The sequence below is a fragment of the Lissotriton helveticus genome, chromosome 6 (genome assembly GCF_964261635.1).
Source record: "Lissotriton helveticus chromosome 6, aLisHel1.1, whole genome shotgun sequence".
NCBI lineage: Eukaryota > Metazoa > Chordata > Amphibia > Caudata > Salamandridae > Lissotriton > Lissotriton helveticus.
This window is the reverse complement of record NC_136067.1, coordinates 2,093,220,519-2,093,237,667: the sequence shown is the minus strand read 5'-3', so window position 1 is coordinate 2,093,237,667 and position 17,149 is coordinate 2,093,220,519. Positions and strand designations below refer to the sequence as shown.

At 42.8% G+C, this 17,149-nt stretch overlaps 1 protein-coding gene across 9 annotated transcripts in view; it reads left to right on the top strand.

Annotated features, from left to right (window-relative positions):
• Positions 1-17,149, top strand: part of LOC144764028 (uncharacterized) — a 1,051,947-nt gene that overhangs the window by 703,909 nt on the left and 330,889 nt on the right. The window lies entirely within an intron of this gene.

Here is a 17,149-nt window from a genome sequence, read left to right as displayed (position 1 = left end):
CAATATACCAGCTTATCGTAAGTGATGTTCTTTTCTATCACTTGTTCTTAACCAATAAATAACAGGCTTTAAAAAACAGAAAAATACACCCTACTTTTCTATCTAAAACGTTTTCAAACAACCAATCACTTCTTTGCTTTTTTCAAAACTCCACTTATCCACCATTTTAGAAAAATAATTCTTCAAACTGCCCTTTCATTTACAGAGACCACCTTAGTGCAACCAGACCTCTCTGCAAGATGTTTAGAGTGTGGATTGTGGGACACAGCTATATTTTCTGGAGTCAAAGGTACGCAGAACAGAAAGGAATTCACAAAGACCTAGATTTACCAAATGTAGACATTAAATGGATTGGACAAAGAGTATTAAAGTGGCACCAATTGATGCCATTGGTGAAATCCTTTTTGCATCTCCAACACCCTGACCTCATAATTGTACACTGCGGTGGCAATGACCTAGGCACTTTGACTGGGTTAGGTCTGGAAATGTTTATGAAGGACACCTTTACTGAACTGATGTCACTTTTCCCCCAAACTACCTTTGTCTATTCTAATATATGCCAAAGGCAGAATTGGAACTGGTCCAATCAATTTTGTCCACAAATTGAGAAAGCTAGGAAACATGAGAATACATCTGTTTCAGCGTTTCTCCGAGACTATAGAATGGGGTCCATTTACAACAACAATCTGTGTTTTACAGATGAAGGGAACAGAGTCTTCCTCATGAACTTTAGACTCTGCATTGGTACTTACTTGAGTAGGGACTAAAATCTCCCAATAAACACAAGGGCTCTTTTACGAGCCACCCAACATGTAAACACATACACTTCATAAATATCAAAAAATGTTTTTATTTTTCTTGCTATGGTACGCTTACGGGACAACTTACAGACTTTGCACTGTACGCCGTATGTACGTGCATGGTACGCGTACGGTAAATCTACCGCAAAAAAAATAGCCTCTATCACTAATTTTTTATAATCCCCGGGAACCCCAACCCCCCCGGCTGAAATATAACGTTTGGGACCGTGGGGGGAGCCCCAATGCCCCCACGGTCCCAGCCGGCTCCTCGCGTCCTTCGGGAGCCGGCATTGCTTTTCGTCAGAGAGAGCAGCTTACATGCTGCTCTCTCTGATGAAAAGCAATCTGCTTTCCTACTTGAAAGAGAGAGCCGGTTTCCTGCTCTCTCTTTCAAATAGGAAAGCAGTTTGCTATGGTAGGGTGGGAGCCGCGAGGCTCCTGCCCTACCATAGCAAACAGCAGTGTCCCAGGGGTAGGCACCCCGGGACACTGCATGAGCCGGCCCTGGGGGGTGTCAGTCCCGAGGGCCATCAAAGGCTCCAGGAGGAGGCCGCACGGCCCCCCACCCAACATTCAAATGCCCCGGGGGGTGGTGGTCCCCGGGGCAGGGGGGGTCCATCACGGACCCTCCTATTTTTAATATTAGAGCCCCGGGGAGGTGGCAGGCCCCGGGGCGTGTGGGGGGGCTTGAGCCCCCCCACACAGCCTATTTTAATAAAAAGAAGCCCTGGGGGTGGCGGTCCCCGGGGCTGCGGGCCCCTCTGGGCCCTCCTTTATGGAAAAAAAATTGTCCCCGGGATTTGGAGCCACCGGGGGCTAATTAAGAATAAAGCGGACTTACTTTTTTTTTTCTTTTTCACCATGTACCCCTACCCTACGCGTACCCCGTGATTTAAAAAAAAAATGTTCTTGTGCTACTTTCTTGTGCCTAGGTTCTAGCCAATCAGCATTCAGCTCGTGCTCGTAATTGTACGTTTTACAGTACGCTTACTGTACGCGTACGGTACTTTGTCTATAGATATATCCATGATTTTACTTTTGATTTTCTCAGGAACTACTGAACGGATTTACACCATTTAACAAAAAGGGCACTCTGCGAACCGAACTCTACCTTTTTGCCAAATTTGGTGTAATTCCGTTCAGTCGTTCGAGTTGTAGCCCTGGCTAAAGGTCTTATGGAAAATTGCATGGGGAAAACACGTTTTGGGAGCCCCTTTTTTCTCAGCGCCCGCTTCACAAATCACCCCCAAACTTTCAAGGAAGGAGCGGAGAGGAGCAGGCTATTTTCTTGAGAATTTTGCGTGTATTCGTCAACCGGTGCCAAAGTCATTCCAATTAGAATGTTGCGGATTTTCTATGGACATATATATTACCTACTGGCGGTCGCCAGTAGGTAGTTATAGTTAGGACCAAGTTTCCATTGGAAATCCACCACATTCTATTTGGAATAACTTTGGCGCTGGTCGATGAATCTTCGTGAATTTCTCCAAGAAAATGGCCTGCTCGGTTCCGCTCCTTCCCTGAAAGTTTGGGGGTGATTCGTTAAGTGGGGGCCGAGAAAAAGGGGGGTCCCAAAACGTGTTTTCTCCATGCAATTTTCCATAGGGACCTTTAGCCAAGGCTACAGCCCGAACGGCTGAATGGAATTACACGAAATTTGGCAGAAAGGTAGAGTTCTGTTCGCAGATTGTGCTTTTTATTAAATGGTGTAAATCCGTTCAGTAGTTTTTGAGAAAATTGCAAGTAAAATCATAGCGATATCTAGAGACAGAGTTCAGCACGCGTACTGAAATCTGTTCAATTACGAACGCGAGCTGCATGCTGATTGGCTGTGAACTGTCTGTCAACACTCGAAACCAGGAAGTGTTGGCGGCCATCTTGTGCCTCGCTAGAACCGAGTCACAAGAAAACATTAAAACAAAGTTGAGAAATTAGGGAAGGGGGTAGGTTAGAAACATTCTGACCCTCTAGGCTTGCTCAGGGGGTCGTACATGGATATTTAGGCTCTATTGTTTTTTTTTGTTTTTCTTAAAGCAAATTTGAGGCATACGCGTATGGAAATACGTACAATTACGAGCAGGAGCTGCATGCTGATTGGCTGTCAATACTCCAAACCAGGAAGTGTTGGCAGCCATCTTGTTTGTCGGGAGAGCAGAGTCACAAGAAAACAGTAAAACAAAGTTGAGAAATAAGGAAAGGGGGCAGGGTAGAAACATTCTGACCCTATAGTCTTGGTATTTTAAATAAAAAATGGCGGGGTACTCGTGCAGTACCTGTACGCGGTGGAGAAGGTAAAAAAAACTAGAAGTCCGTTTTATTCATTAGGTCCCGGGGGGGGGGCAAATTACGGGGGCAATTTTTTTGCATAATGGGGGCTTGTAAGGTGCCTCGAGCACTGGGGAACGGCACTGCTCTGGTTTTATTTTGAAGTATGCGGGGGGTTACGGTCCTACTCCCCGCAGTCTCAGGGAGCGTCACCCCTCTGGTCTTTTTAAAAAAAAGTATGTATCGAGCTCTCTCTCTCTCTCCCCGTACAAGTCGCGGGGAACGCCACCTTTCTGGGGCAGTGATATGTAAAATGACCTTCCAGCTCCGGGTACCTGCATTGCCTGGAGTTTTTTATCAATGTTGGGAGGGTGGGCTTGATAATACGTCCTTGTAAATTCCCATAGAAGCCTATGTTCTGGTGTTAACTTGGGCTTCTATAGGAAATAACAAGGCCGTATTATCAAGCTCATTATCGCCATATTATCGTCAGTTTCCTGCCAATAAAACGGCAAATATTTTAACACCGGTCCCTGACAATATGCACCTAAGTTTACTGGTTAAAAAAAGAGCAATGGGCCATATTATCAACAAAAGGCGATACATTATCGCCTTTTTTATCGGCAGGAAACTGCAGATAAAGCGGCGATAATGGGCTTGATAATATATCCTTGTGAATTCCCATAGCAGCCCAGGTTAACACCAGAACCTGGGCTTCTATGGGAATACATAAGGGCCTATTATCAAGCCCATCATCACCACTGTATCGGCAGTTTCCTACCAAAAAAAGCGCGATAATGTATCGCCTTATGTTGTTGATAATATGTCGCTTCGTTCCGTGCCCTGCATCGCATTTTCCGATACAGGGCGCGCTCCGAAATTCGGGGCATATTATCAAGGACCGGTGTTAAAATTATCGCCGTTTTATCGAATTCGTAGCGTATGCTAAGAATGATTAGCAGTAGAAACTATGGTGCGATCACTCTCTAAATGTCAAATGAGAGCACAGGGCGAGCTATGAGAATAGTTAGAAGTGGTCACTTATTGGAGATACAAGTAAGCACTGTTGTTTATTCTTAGTTTCCAGGTCTACACCCAGGAGCACAGTATAGTGTGGAGGCGAGACAGGAAATTGGAAGCTGATAACCGCAGATGGTCTCTTAGTCTTCTTTATTATTTTATCCACTCCCCCTTCCTCTCCTTAGAAGATTCTACTGATTGCTTATAACTACATCAGGAGATCTTCTGGGCGGGGCATTGGGAAAAAGCATCTCTGTTCCTGCGCAAGTATTAAGGCACAACTGACAGAGTGAAGTGCCCAAGTATTGAGACTTGCGCCTGAACAGAACTGGCTGAAGGTTTAGATTTAAAAAGCTTGGGAGAAGTACTGGGTCTCATTCAAAAGGAACTAACAGCAGTCAGAGAAGAGAATAGAGGATTGAGGCAAGAGATGATGGATACTAGAAGAGAAACAGTGGAGTTAGCGGCTAGGTTAACTAACACAACTCAGACTCCTAGACAGAGATTTTCAGAAGCAGAAGGGGAACTTTGGGTTCCACATCCAGGATAGCAACTCAAATGGTGCATTCTCTGTCCCCAGTGATTCCTTTAGCACCTACAGAGCGATTTAGTGGGGACCCACAGAAGGCCCAACTGTTTTTGACACAATGTTCATTACACTTTATGTGTCGTCCTACGATTTTTCCAGACGCACAGTCTCGCGTGGCCTTTATTCTATCCTACCTCAGTGGTGATGCTGCCAACTGGCCTATGCCTTTGGTCTCAAGAGATGACGCCTTGTTGTAAAATTCTGAAGACTTTAAGAAGGAATTTCTTCGGATTTTTTAACGATGGAAAATATCACAAGCTACAGAGAACACACTGCTCGAATTAAAACAAGGAAATAAAGATCTAGTGGCTTACCTGGCCAGGTTTAACATGGTGGTGGTAGAAACAGACTGGCCAGAAAGTAAAAGGGCAGCCGTCTTTTACAGAGGACTAAAAGATGAGTTGAAAGACATACTAGCTCAAATCCCCAATCGTCCCACAGACATATCGGCTCTAATAGACTTCGTTTTGGAAATTGACTTCAGGCAAACTGAGTGAAGAGGTGAAAAGAAAAAAGAATTTAGGTACAACGCCCCAAGATTTGATTGAGCTAGGGTGGAGTCAACAAGAACAACTGAAGGTCAATCTGGAGTGGAACCAATGCAAATTGGACTAGTTCGTGGGCCTCTGACCAAAGAAGAAAAGGAAAAAAGACAACAGAATAATTTATGGATGTATTGCAAAGGTAATGGACATTTCGTAAGAATGTGTACAAAAAACCCAAGATGTTCTCCAAGGAGAAGGAAAACTTCAAGCACCACCAGTAGAGGGAGTTGGACTGGTGGATGCAGAAAACAAATCAACTCAAGAGGAACATTTTTTGGCAAAATACCTTACAGTCATCTTCCCCCATCTAGTGATAACTATGACGTTGAAATTCAGAAATACCACCTTGACTAAAGTATCGGTTATGCTAGATTCTGGAGCCACAGGAAACTTTTTTGATCTAAAGTACGCTAAGAAGATTGGTATTAGAGCTATTAAAAAATGGAAAAGTGAGCCGGTAAGAGCCGTGGATGGGACGAATCTTTGCTACGGGCCCATTACTAGTCACACTGAACAAGTTGAAATTATCTTTCAAGAAGGCCATCGAGAAATCATACAATTTAATCTCATAGACGCCCCACAATTTCAGATTATATTGGGGCTACCATGGCTCACGGAACACAACCCGAGTATCAATTGGGAAACGAGAACAGTGAAGATGAATTCTGATTTTTGTAAAGAAAACTGTTTTGATTTTTGACCAATAACAAGAGAACCAGGACTGGCCTCACTTTTGAGTAAACAATATATATCAGTTTGTGTAATTCACACAATGGAAATTCCTCCTGAATACGAGGAGTTTGAGGATGTTTTTGATGAAACTGAGGCTGAGCGGTTGCCACCTCACCGATCATTTGATTGCCAAATAGAATTGGAACCTGGAGCAAATCTGCCATGTAGCAGAATCTACGCTCTTACTGAAAAGGAAAATTAACACCTTAAAGAATATATTCAAAAATATTTGGCCAACGGGTTCATACGCCCCTCACAATCTCAAGTCTTCTCTCCGTTGTTCTTTGTCCCTAAGAAGGGAGACGAGCTCAGAACATGTATTGACTATAGAGCCATAAATAAGGTCCCCATTAAGAATCGGTATCCTTTACCGCTTATATCTGTACTCTTAGATCAGGTGAAAGAAGCACAGATATACACTAAATTGGATCTTCGTGGTGCTTACCACTTGATAAGAATTAAAGAGGGAGACTAGTGAAAGATGGCCTTCAGGACAAACCTAGGATTATATGAATGCGAAGTGATGCCTTACGGCTTATGTAACGCTCCAGCTGCCTTTCAGCAATTTATAAACAATGTGCTGTGAGAATATATAGACCAATCCGTCATCGTGTATATTGATGACATATTGATCTACTCAAAATCAGAAGAAGATCACTCGGACCAAGTGTGAAAGGTGTTACAAAAACTAAGAGAAAACTATCTGTATGTAAAGTTGGAGAAATGTGTGTTCAACACTAAGGAAGTAGAGTTCCTTGGGTTTGTCATTACGCCTTCTAGAATAACCATGGATACAAAGAAGGTAAAGGCCGTTCTGGTTTGGAAATCCCCAAAGAATAGGAAGGAGTTGCAAAGCTTCATAGGCTTTGCCAATTTCTATAGAAGATTTGTAAATTAATTTTCACATAAACTTATACCCTTTACCAGGCTCCTTAAAAAAGGGGTTTCCTTCAACTGGACAGAAGAAGCAGAAAAGGCCTTTCGACAATTGATGCAAGAGTTCACCACAGCGCCAGTTCTATTGCATGCTGATCCCACAGAACCGTTTTACCTAGAAACTGATGCTTCAGATTTGGCAATAGGTGGAATTCTCTCTCAGAGGAATGAAAAGACAGGACAACTCCATCCGGTGGCCTATAGATCTAGGAAGTTAACTCCAGCCAAAATTAATTACACCATCACAGAAAAGGAGTTATTAGCTATCAAAGACGGTTTCTAAGAGTGGAGACACTACTTGATGGGAGCTAGACACACTGTGACGGTGTTTACCGATCATCGAAACCTGAAGTTTTTGAAATCAGCAAAAACCCTCACTCCAAGCCAACTCAGGTGGTCACTATATTTTGCGGACTATGATTACGTGATCGCCTACAGACCAAGAACAAAAAATGGAAAAGCTGATGCCCTATCCAGATTAGATACAGAGAACATAGAAAAACACCAAGAACAGCAAACTATCATTCCAGAGGACAAGATTGTGGCAATAATAAATCAAGAAACAATTGAGAAGAAAATAATGGAAGCTATGTCGTTCGAAGAAATGGTAGAGTGGACAAACAAGAAAATGGAAGAGAAATTCGGCAGGGTATACCATTTCACGCTGGAAAATTATATCTGCCTAATCGAGAATTACAACAATTAATTCTGAAAGGAAAACATGACAACAAGTTGGCAGGTCATAAAGGAATCCTAAAAACTGAGTATTTGATAAAGAGTAATTTTTGGTGGCCACAAATGTCTATGGACATAGATTCTTACGTGAGGACATATGAGGTCTGTGCCCAGGGAAAATCGGAGTGACGATCCCCTCAAGGTTTACTTCAACCTATGCCCACTCCCCCATATCCTTGGCACACGATCACGGTGGATCTGATAGTAGATTTACCTTCAGATCAAGGTTACAACACAAGTTTGGTGTTTGTTGATGCTTTCACAAAAATGGCTCATTTTGTGGCCTTGAAGAAAATCCCAACCGCCAAAGAATTAGCCATTCTTTTCAACATTCACATAGTGCGGGCTCATGGCGTACCAAGAGTAATGGTCACAGATAGGGGCTCTCAATTTCTATCTCATTTTTGGAAATCATTTATGGAAGGACTAGGGGTAGAAACTAGGTACTCAACTAGTTTTCATTCAGAGACAGATGGACAAACAGAGAGGGTGAACCAGGAACTAGAGCAGTAGTTGAGGTTGTATTTACTTGATCAAGAAGGAGATTGGCCAGAGTATATCTGAGCAGCAGAGTTTGCTTATATTAATACAAAAAATGTGTCCACAGGTTTCTCTCCATTCTATCTAAATTATGGAAGACACCCAGTCTCCTCTGCTAATGAGAGAGAAATCTCAGTCCCTGCAGTTCAAGATTTAATAAAAAAATTGACACACATTCATCAGACAGCTTCTAAAAATCTGATTAGAGCTAAGGAGAATTATAAGAAATAGGCAGACAAAAAGAGAAGAGTAGGCCCAACCTTACAAATTGGCGACAAGGTTTGGTTGAGCGCAAAAAACCTTAGATTAAAAGGAGTTTGCCAATTTCAACCTAAATTTTTAGGGCCTTACCAAATTAAAAAGATAATTAACCCAGTGACTTATCGTTTGAAGTTACCTAAAAGAATGAAGATTCACCCAGTTTTTCATGTTTCTTTGCTAAACAAAACTTCGCCAGAGCTGAGACCAACACTTCCTCCTAAAACTGTACAATTAGAATCCGGAGAAGAATTTGAAGTTAAAAGAATACTAGATTCTACAAAACATAAAGGAAAAATCTATTACTTGATTGATTGGAAAGGCTATGGTCCTGAGGAGCGATCCTGAGAATTACATACTGATGTTCATGCTCCCTGTTTAGTGAAGGCATTCCACAAAAAGTTTCCAAGAAAACCCAGACCAGACGAGCCTCCCTTTCGAGGGGGTACTGTCAGGATTCCTACAGATCCAATTCTCTCTGCCTGTTCAATATGCTCACAATAGGCTGTTTCATGCAAACCAAGGGTTAAGGCCTTAACCTGGAAAGAAGCTTGGAGGTTGAACAGCTCCAAGATTGCCGACAATAAGTGAAAGTTCAGGTCTAGTTTATTAATGCATCAGAGTTCTAATAGAAGCACTCACAGTGGAACGCTGATGCACTTCGCCTGAACTCTGAACGGAAGCGCACGTGTTCTTGAAGTTCCCCATAGTTAGTTAGTTAGTTGTAGGATATCGTCTAGTTCATCGGTGTCCCTACTGTGTACAGAAGGAATTCGATGAACTATTTCCAGGTTCATATTCGGTCTTCGGCACCGGTTCATCGAAGTGGTATTTCTATGAGGCTCATGCGCAGTTCATCCTCTGAACGAACACTTCCCAGAGACTTGCGCAATCTTCTTTTAGGGAGAGACTTGTGTACGCTGCTTATTGAGACCTGCGCAGCCTTCTAATCGACTAGTGAGCAGTGTAAAAGTGTTCACGCAAGCACTGTTTGTTTCCTGAGAGAACACTGCTCAACTGAATCTAGCGCGTCGCTTCGAGGAGCAGCGACCGTGAAAAGACACAACGTTCTTCTTCTGCAGATAATGAAAAAGAGAGCTGTATTGAGCTAAGTACTGATTGGAAAGTCAAAAGTTAAAATGATGTACTGCTGATTAATAAGAATTTGAAATTTACTGTAGAACTCCTACTCTGAGTTGAAACCTAAAGAGAGAACATAGAGATGTATACAAAAGAAATAAAGGTATGCAAAAACAAGTGATAGAAAATATATATTGGTAACAGAGAAAAGGTGAGATAATAAGTACATGTTCTTTCTTATAAACCCTTAGAGGTTCTTCAGGCAAGAAGACTGTGAAGACCAAATAAGAGGTGCAATAGTATAAGGTTACTTAGGTATGTGAAGGAGAAAATGAAAAATATAAATTAGAATTAAAGAAACACATATAGGTAAGCACTGTTGTTTATTCTTAGTTTCCAGGTCTACACCCAGGAGCACAGTATAGCGTAGAGGCGAGACAGGAAATTGGAAGCTGATAACCGCAGACGGTCTCTTAGTCTTCTTTATTATTTTATCCACTCGCCCTTCCCCTCCTTAGAAGATTGTACTGATTGCTTATTACTACATCTTCTGGAAGGGGCATTGGGAAAAAGCATCTCTGTTCCTGAGCAAGTATTAAGGCAGACCTGACAATGATAAAACTTGGCTGTAAGTTTTCTTATATCTTAGCCTCTGTGGAGAGTTGATTGTAGTCAGCAATCTTAAGAAGTTTCATGGCTGACAATGGGGTCAGGCAATGGCAGATAATGTTAGGCCAAAACCTGGGGTGAACAGCACAACACATGGTCGTGGTCTTGCATGTGTTTTTATCGCAATCCCTGTAACTATTATTGCCTATTGTCCCTGCAACCTCAGGACCCAGATTTGCTCTACAATTGGATGCATGTATTGCATATTCAGTCCAGCCTGGACTACTTTACTTTGTCTTATCTGACTAATGCTGTTTAAAATAACCAAGTGGCCTAGGCCACACGAGGACCTTAGTGGCCTCAACCTGACTTTGTTTCTCAAAATACTGAATCACCCCGGGTCACAATACTACATGCAGTGGCTACACTGCAAGGGTTACCACTCTGAGTGGTTCTTTCAATGAAGTTTCTTTCTTTAACCTTACTTATCAGAGGCATTCCCCTTGAGTATGTCCATACCAGTAGTCCCCACTTACACAGAAGACTACATCGCTAAAATGATAAGGGGTCCATCCTTGTTCCAAACATCAACTCCATCGTCAGTACCCACTGATGCAGCTACAGACAAAATAAGGGCCTTAGAATACCTTAAAATGAAACATATCCACACTTGAGCTCCAGGCACGTATGCTCACAGAGTACTGAAAAGCTGATATAATACCAATAGGCTTACAAGTCGGCAATACACCAGTAATCTTCCTACAAGATCCAAAGTTCAAACACGGATTTGCACACAATGGCACAACGTGCTCGTACCACTGGATGGTCCTTGGCATAGACACCGCACTTGAACATAGCAAGAAAGAGCTGGAGGAAAAATTAGCATTAGAAAAAGCTATTTTGGAATTAGACAGCCTGGCAGACGCCAAGGCTGTTCTTGAAAAATTAGAAAAAAACTATTTCCGACTTTAACAAATTTGAACATCATAAGAAAGAAACTAAAATGTCAATAGACATCAAAAATTACAGCAAGAAAAGACATATCCATACCTCTTGGATGACTATTTTACAAACCCTCAATACACACAGAGATAATAGGCAGGTACCTGGGGACGGTTCAAAAACAAACAACCAATGTAATTCTCTGACTCATGGGCAGATTCTGACTCCTCTGACCAAGGGGCTGGTCCTAGCTCCTCTACTAACAATCACAATTTTTTAGGCCGAGGCCAAACATTCCAAACAGAGAGAGGAAGGGGGAAGCCATTATACAACTTTCCGCCAGGGGAGCGTCAGACATGGCGGAAGTTCTATCAATGGGGCTACCAGTACTAAACACCATTGGGGTAGGTGGCCCCCCTCTAATATGGAACTGGTCCCCATCTTCAATTTGCCTAGCCATCAACTAGCATCTACGGAAACGTCACTCCTTAGCAAAGGATTTCCTTAAGTACTCACAGAGAAACCTGATTGGTTCACCATACAAACCGAGATTTTCCAATTTTTTGGGAAAAATAAGACTGAAATCCTTTTTTTTCAACAGAGAGTCTCAACCCAACTATCATATGACAGGTATATGTTCCAAATCGACTTTTAATCCTCCTTCTGGCACCCTACCGCCAGAGGTAATTACTTTTGAAAACTTAGTCCTGAAGGATTTAGACAAATTGAAAAATCAACACAATTTTATTCCTTACAATATCAGTCTAAAAGAAATGAAAAGTCTCTTAAACTTAAAAAACATGGACAATATTATCATTAAGCCATGTGACAAAGGAGGTGGTATTGTCATCCAAGATAAAGCATCATACGACAATGAGATTATACGCCAACTCAACAATAGGACCAACTATGAACTACTGAGACACTACCTCCAAGTTGAGATAAAAACCTCATCCAGACCATAACTAAAGAAGCAGAAGACCTAGGCTATATTAGTGACGACGAGTTTCTGTACCTCAAAAATAAAAATCCCAGGACACCAGTAATGTATACACTTACTAAGGTTTGCAAAAATGAAGGCAACCCTCCAGGGAGGCCAATCCTATCAGGTTGCAGATCTATTCTCAAGCTTCTAGATAGATACATTGATTCATGACCTAGTACTTGACACCGTAGCATATGTGATGAACACCACTCACTTCATCAACCTAGTTGAACGTGAACAGTTTGACCCCACACATGAATCCTTGGTCACACTAGATATACAATCCCTCTATACTAACATTTCACAGGACAAGGGCACTACACTTATTGAAACCCATTTGAATAACAGACCCAGACCACACAAGATACCAACTGAAATTATCATCTCTCTTTTGGAGATAGCACTGAAAATGAACTATTTTATGTTCAATGATAAATACTATAAACAGTGTAATGGTACGAGCAAGGGAGCAGTTTTTGCCCCAAACTTTGCCATTCACTTTGTAGACGACATAAAGAAATCATTTGTTCTCAACCAAGCCAATTCATACCACGACCATATCAGAAGCTGGCACTGATACATCGATGATGTGTTCATGATCTGGTATGGCACCTCTGATGAATTGGATTCCTTCTGTGTATGGCTCAACAGCTGCCAACCAGATCTCAGATTCACTTACAATTCTAGAAATACAAAGGTAGACTACCTTGACGTCACTGTCAACCCCTACGAAGGAGGTCTTTATACGACCTTATACAGGAAGCCCACAGAGAGTAATACTCTGCTCCACTACAAAAGTGCCCACTCCAGAGCACTCAGGGACGGCCTCCCCTATGGCCAATTCTTAAGGATACGCATACATTTCAAACTAAAAGAAGATTACTTTAGGGAAGCAGACATCCTGTGTGACAAACCTATGAACAGAGGCTACCCGAGACGACTGGTGAAAAGATCCATGAAACGTGCTTGGTTTTCAGACAAGGAATTTTTACTAGAAACCAGCCCCCAAAAAAATGATCCCGCATTGCCTGCGTGACTACCTCCTGTCCTGCTAGCAACAAGATAACCAAACTCATAACAAAACATTGGCCCCTACTTACCTCTATCAACATCACCAATTAAGCTCCCCTGTTTTCATTCAAACGTGGGCGCAACATTAAGGACCACTTAGTCCGGGCATATAAACCACAGAGTAATGAGACCACCTTGCAATCATGTTTAGGTCTCCCATCTGTAATAGGCCATTTTAAATGTGGAAACTGCGCTGCATGCCCACTCACGAAAAACACTAAAGTATTTGAATATGGCACGGTAACGCACAAATTGACCTTCTTTTTGAAGTGTAACTCAGTCAATGTAATCTACTGTCTCCGTTGTCCGTGCAACCTTATCTACGTTGGACAAACCACCCAAAAGGTAAAAGAAAGGATAAGCCAACATAAAAGCTGGATACATTGCCAAATGAGAACTGCACCATTATTTTGTCCTTTGACCTTCTCGCTGCCTAGGGATTTACCCTTAAATGTATTGAATACAGCTATACCATTCAGATAGGCAGCACAGAAGGCCCCCATACCAGCAAGCACATGGTTCACCAGCCTCTGAAAGGTGGCAAGGGCATTTTTCAATCCAAACGACATCACCTTAAACTGGTAGTGGCTCTCTGGAGTGGCGAAGACTGACTTTTCCTTTGCTCCCTCTATTAGGGTGGTCTACCAGTACCCTGATGTAAGATCAAAGGTACTTAAGTACTTGGCAGCCCCTAACTCGTCAATCAGCTCATCATCCCGGGGAATGGGGTGAGCATCTGTCGTAGTTACTGAAGTTAGCCCTCTGTAATCCACACAAAACATCGATTCAGGCGGGTGGCCACCATAGGTGCCCCATCCACCTCACTGAGAGTACATTCAGGGGCTGGTTTCCTCTCCCCCTGCCTTTACCCTGTTTATTATCTGGCTGAGCCAATGTTCCAAGCTCCAACCCTTTTTGACTCCCATACTGGGCAGCCATGGGCCTTGTCGTAGCACAGATGCAATCATCCAATCCTAACATCTTTACATATGTTTTGAGCTTCACTTCCTCCCAGGTGGCATACTCAAGGTAATTGCCCAACAAACAGTCCACAGGCATGACAGGGCTCATTCTTACCTTCTGAAGACCGTAACACCCTCTCCCCCCACTCAAATGGAATAAGGGTCACCGGATAGTAACCGTCTTTGTTTTCAGCCACCACAGCCTTGTGGAACGCATGGGGGATTTTCTGCCCTGGAAAAGCCAGGTGACTCCTTACAATAGTCATACTGGCTCCCGTATCACTTGGAGACTGCACCCCTTGCCCATGGTGACTTATTGCATATTCTGTGCAGTATTCGAGGGCACATGGATCTTAGGAACCATCTCACTGTTACCCAGGGTCACTAGGGTAACCCCACTAAATTCCTCCCAATAACTGTGACACTCTCCTCCCTCAGCACTATACTAGCCACCGCCCGGAACCTTTCCTCCTGTGGTGTTCTTTTTGGACACTTGGATCCCCCTTCCAGTGTCCATACTCGAAGCACTCATTGCACTTAATGGCTGCTGGCTTTGGTCAGGGTCGTTTTTCGTCTGCTGGCCAGATTGGGAATGAGAACCAGATCTTTTGGGGATGTTAAGAGAATCCTGTCTTTTTATCTCCCCCTTGCTTCTTTTAAAGGGAACCCTGAGCACCTTTTTTCGGGACCCCCAGATGCTTTCTTGGACACTCTGGTGCTGATCCAGATGTCTGCCTCTTCAGCAAGCGTCTTGGGGGTTAGTAAGCTTACTATCCACTAGGTGTTGGTGCAGCTCTGTAAAACAAATATCATGCATGTGTTTCTTTGAAATTAAGTTATACAGCCCTGAACGAGAGCCTGGAAGTAGACCCAGGTTGCAAAGATTGACAATCCAGGGGCGGAGGAGCAAGGTATCATAGAGTAGGAGGATTACCTGAGTGTAATTTGTTTCGAATTTGAAATCCCTTACAGAACCCCTCCAACCCTGAATAATGACATACTTTGCTGCCCCTCATCCAGTCCTTCAATCTCTTACCAACATAGTCTAAGCAATCAACCCAGCTCTGTGTAGACAGCTTGTGGCTGACCCTAAATCATTGTCTGTACTTTTCTGAGGTCAGCACAAACATTCTGATCAAGATGGCCTTCAGTGTACTCCAGCATGTCTGGTCCCCAACCTCTAGTGTAAGAAGAGTTTCCTTTCCTAGCCTGCAAACCACTTGTCCACATCACCCCTCACCTCATAATGGGGGTACCAAATCTTCGGGTATTCGAAATCTTGACTCATGTGCAGACACTGTTGGTATGCTGCCACCATTACTGTTGCTGGACCCCATATTTAGGGATCTGATATCCAGCTCCTGTGACTGAGATCATGGGCCATCTTCCTTTCCTTCATGGCCAGTCTCCTTTCGTCTAGGGCCTGTTTTTTATTTATTTTTGAGTTTATACCGCGCTAGAATCAGACTCCCGAAGGAGTATCTCCGCGCTATATGCCATGTGGAGTGGTCTACAGACAAGAGGACAGTTTATTAGGGGACTGCTAACACTGGAATAAAAAGGTTTTTAGCTTTTTCCTAAATGCTAAGTGATCACTGAACTGCCTGAGCACCAAGGGAAGTTTGTTCCAGAGTGCTGGACCAGCAGAGGACAAGGCTTTTCCGCCTTGTCTGGACTTCTTTACAATGGGTACCTGAAGTAAAAGCTGGTTGGAGGATCTAAGATTACAGGAGGGGTTATAAGGAATGCATTTTTCGGCCAAGTAGGTAAGTCCTAGATCGGGCAGTCCTTTATGGATGATACAACAGATCTTACACTTAATTTTCTCCGGCAAAGCAGATTTCTGCTCCTGCTCTAGCTAAACAAGCTTCAGTTTGAGTTTACTCTCCTCCCTCCTGTCTGCCAGCTCTTCTTTGAACAGGTTCTTTGAGGAGACACTGCTCCTTGCTGGGGGAACCACTATTGCTGCAGGTCTTTGAACCCTTCCCTAAGAAGTGGTAAGTCCACATTAGAATTTAAACTCAGGTAATTCTCCTACTATATGATATCTTGCTCCTCCACCAGTGGATTGTCAATCTATGCAACCTGGGTCTACTCCCAGGCTGTCAAATCTTTCTGGAACTCCATCTTCCTGGTGAGTCCTTTGATGGAAATTTGAAATCCCTTACAGAATCCATCCAGCTTGTTCGCACTGTAGGAATCTAACTTAGCCAGCTCAAAATCCATTGCTGCAGGTACTATTCTCCAGTTTTGGACATGGTTCAGCAGAAAAAAACAACAGGCCAATTATGAAGAAATTAAAAAGGTTTTAAATGGTCTTAGTATGGAATGGTAAATAACATTGAGTTATTATATGGTATCGCAGAAACTCAAGTGCTATTCTCATCGCTGACCACCAATCTTAGAAATTGTGTTTCTGTTTATCAGAGTATGCACCCTGTACAAGTAGGAAACATAATACTAGTCAGAGTAAGTTATATATTCACTTAGAAATTACCTGTACTCACCCTCTGGTAGTTTGGCAAGAGGAGTCAGGTTACTAGACTCGCAACTAAAATCAAAAGAGATGTTGAGAGCATTTGAAAAGGTACTCTATTAGTGCGTCGTCAACACTGAAAGAAGAAACAGATGACACATTTAAAGGAAAGAAGCAAAAACAAAGTGTGCTAAAGAGATAAGGAAAAAAGATCAGAGCAGGAAGCAGACTTTAGTTAGGGGAGAGAGCAGGGAAAGGAATCAGAACTGAAAGGCAGATAATGTATCCAGGAATTGAGATGCAGACATTACCATCATCTCAGAAGCTGGAGATGAGGGGTTTTCAGTTTCTTGTGAATATATAACCAGTGTGACTTTGTGTCCCTTCTGGAAAGAGGCTGCAACTTGAGTGGACTGCTTCAGAGAAGGGTTGAGAGGTGCTTGATTGTGTTGATTGATTGAGATTCTTCAAATCCATACCTAAGGTTTTTTTGTTCCTCAATTTTTCGTGGCTTCTGAATTTTTATGGCAGAATGTAAATATTCAAGTTGTGCAAGGAGGGTGGCTTTGAAATTTATGTGGGCAACTTGAAATTTAGTTTTGGT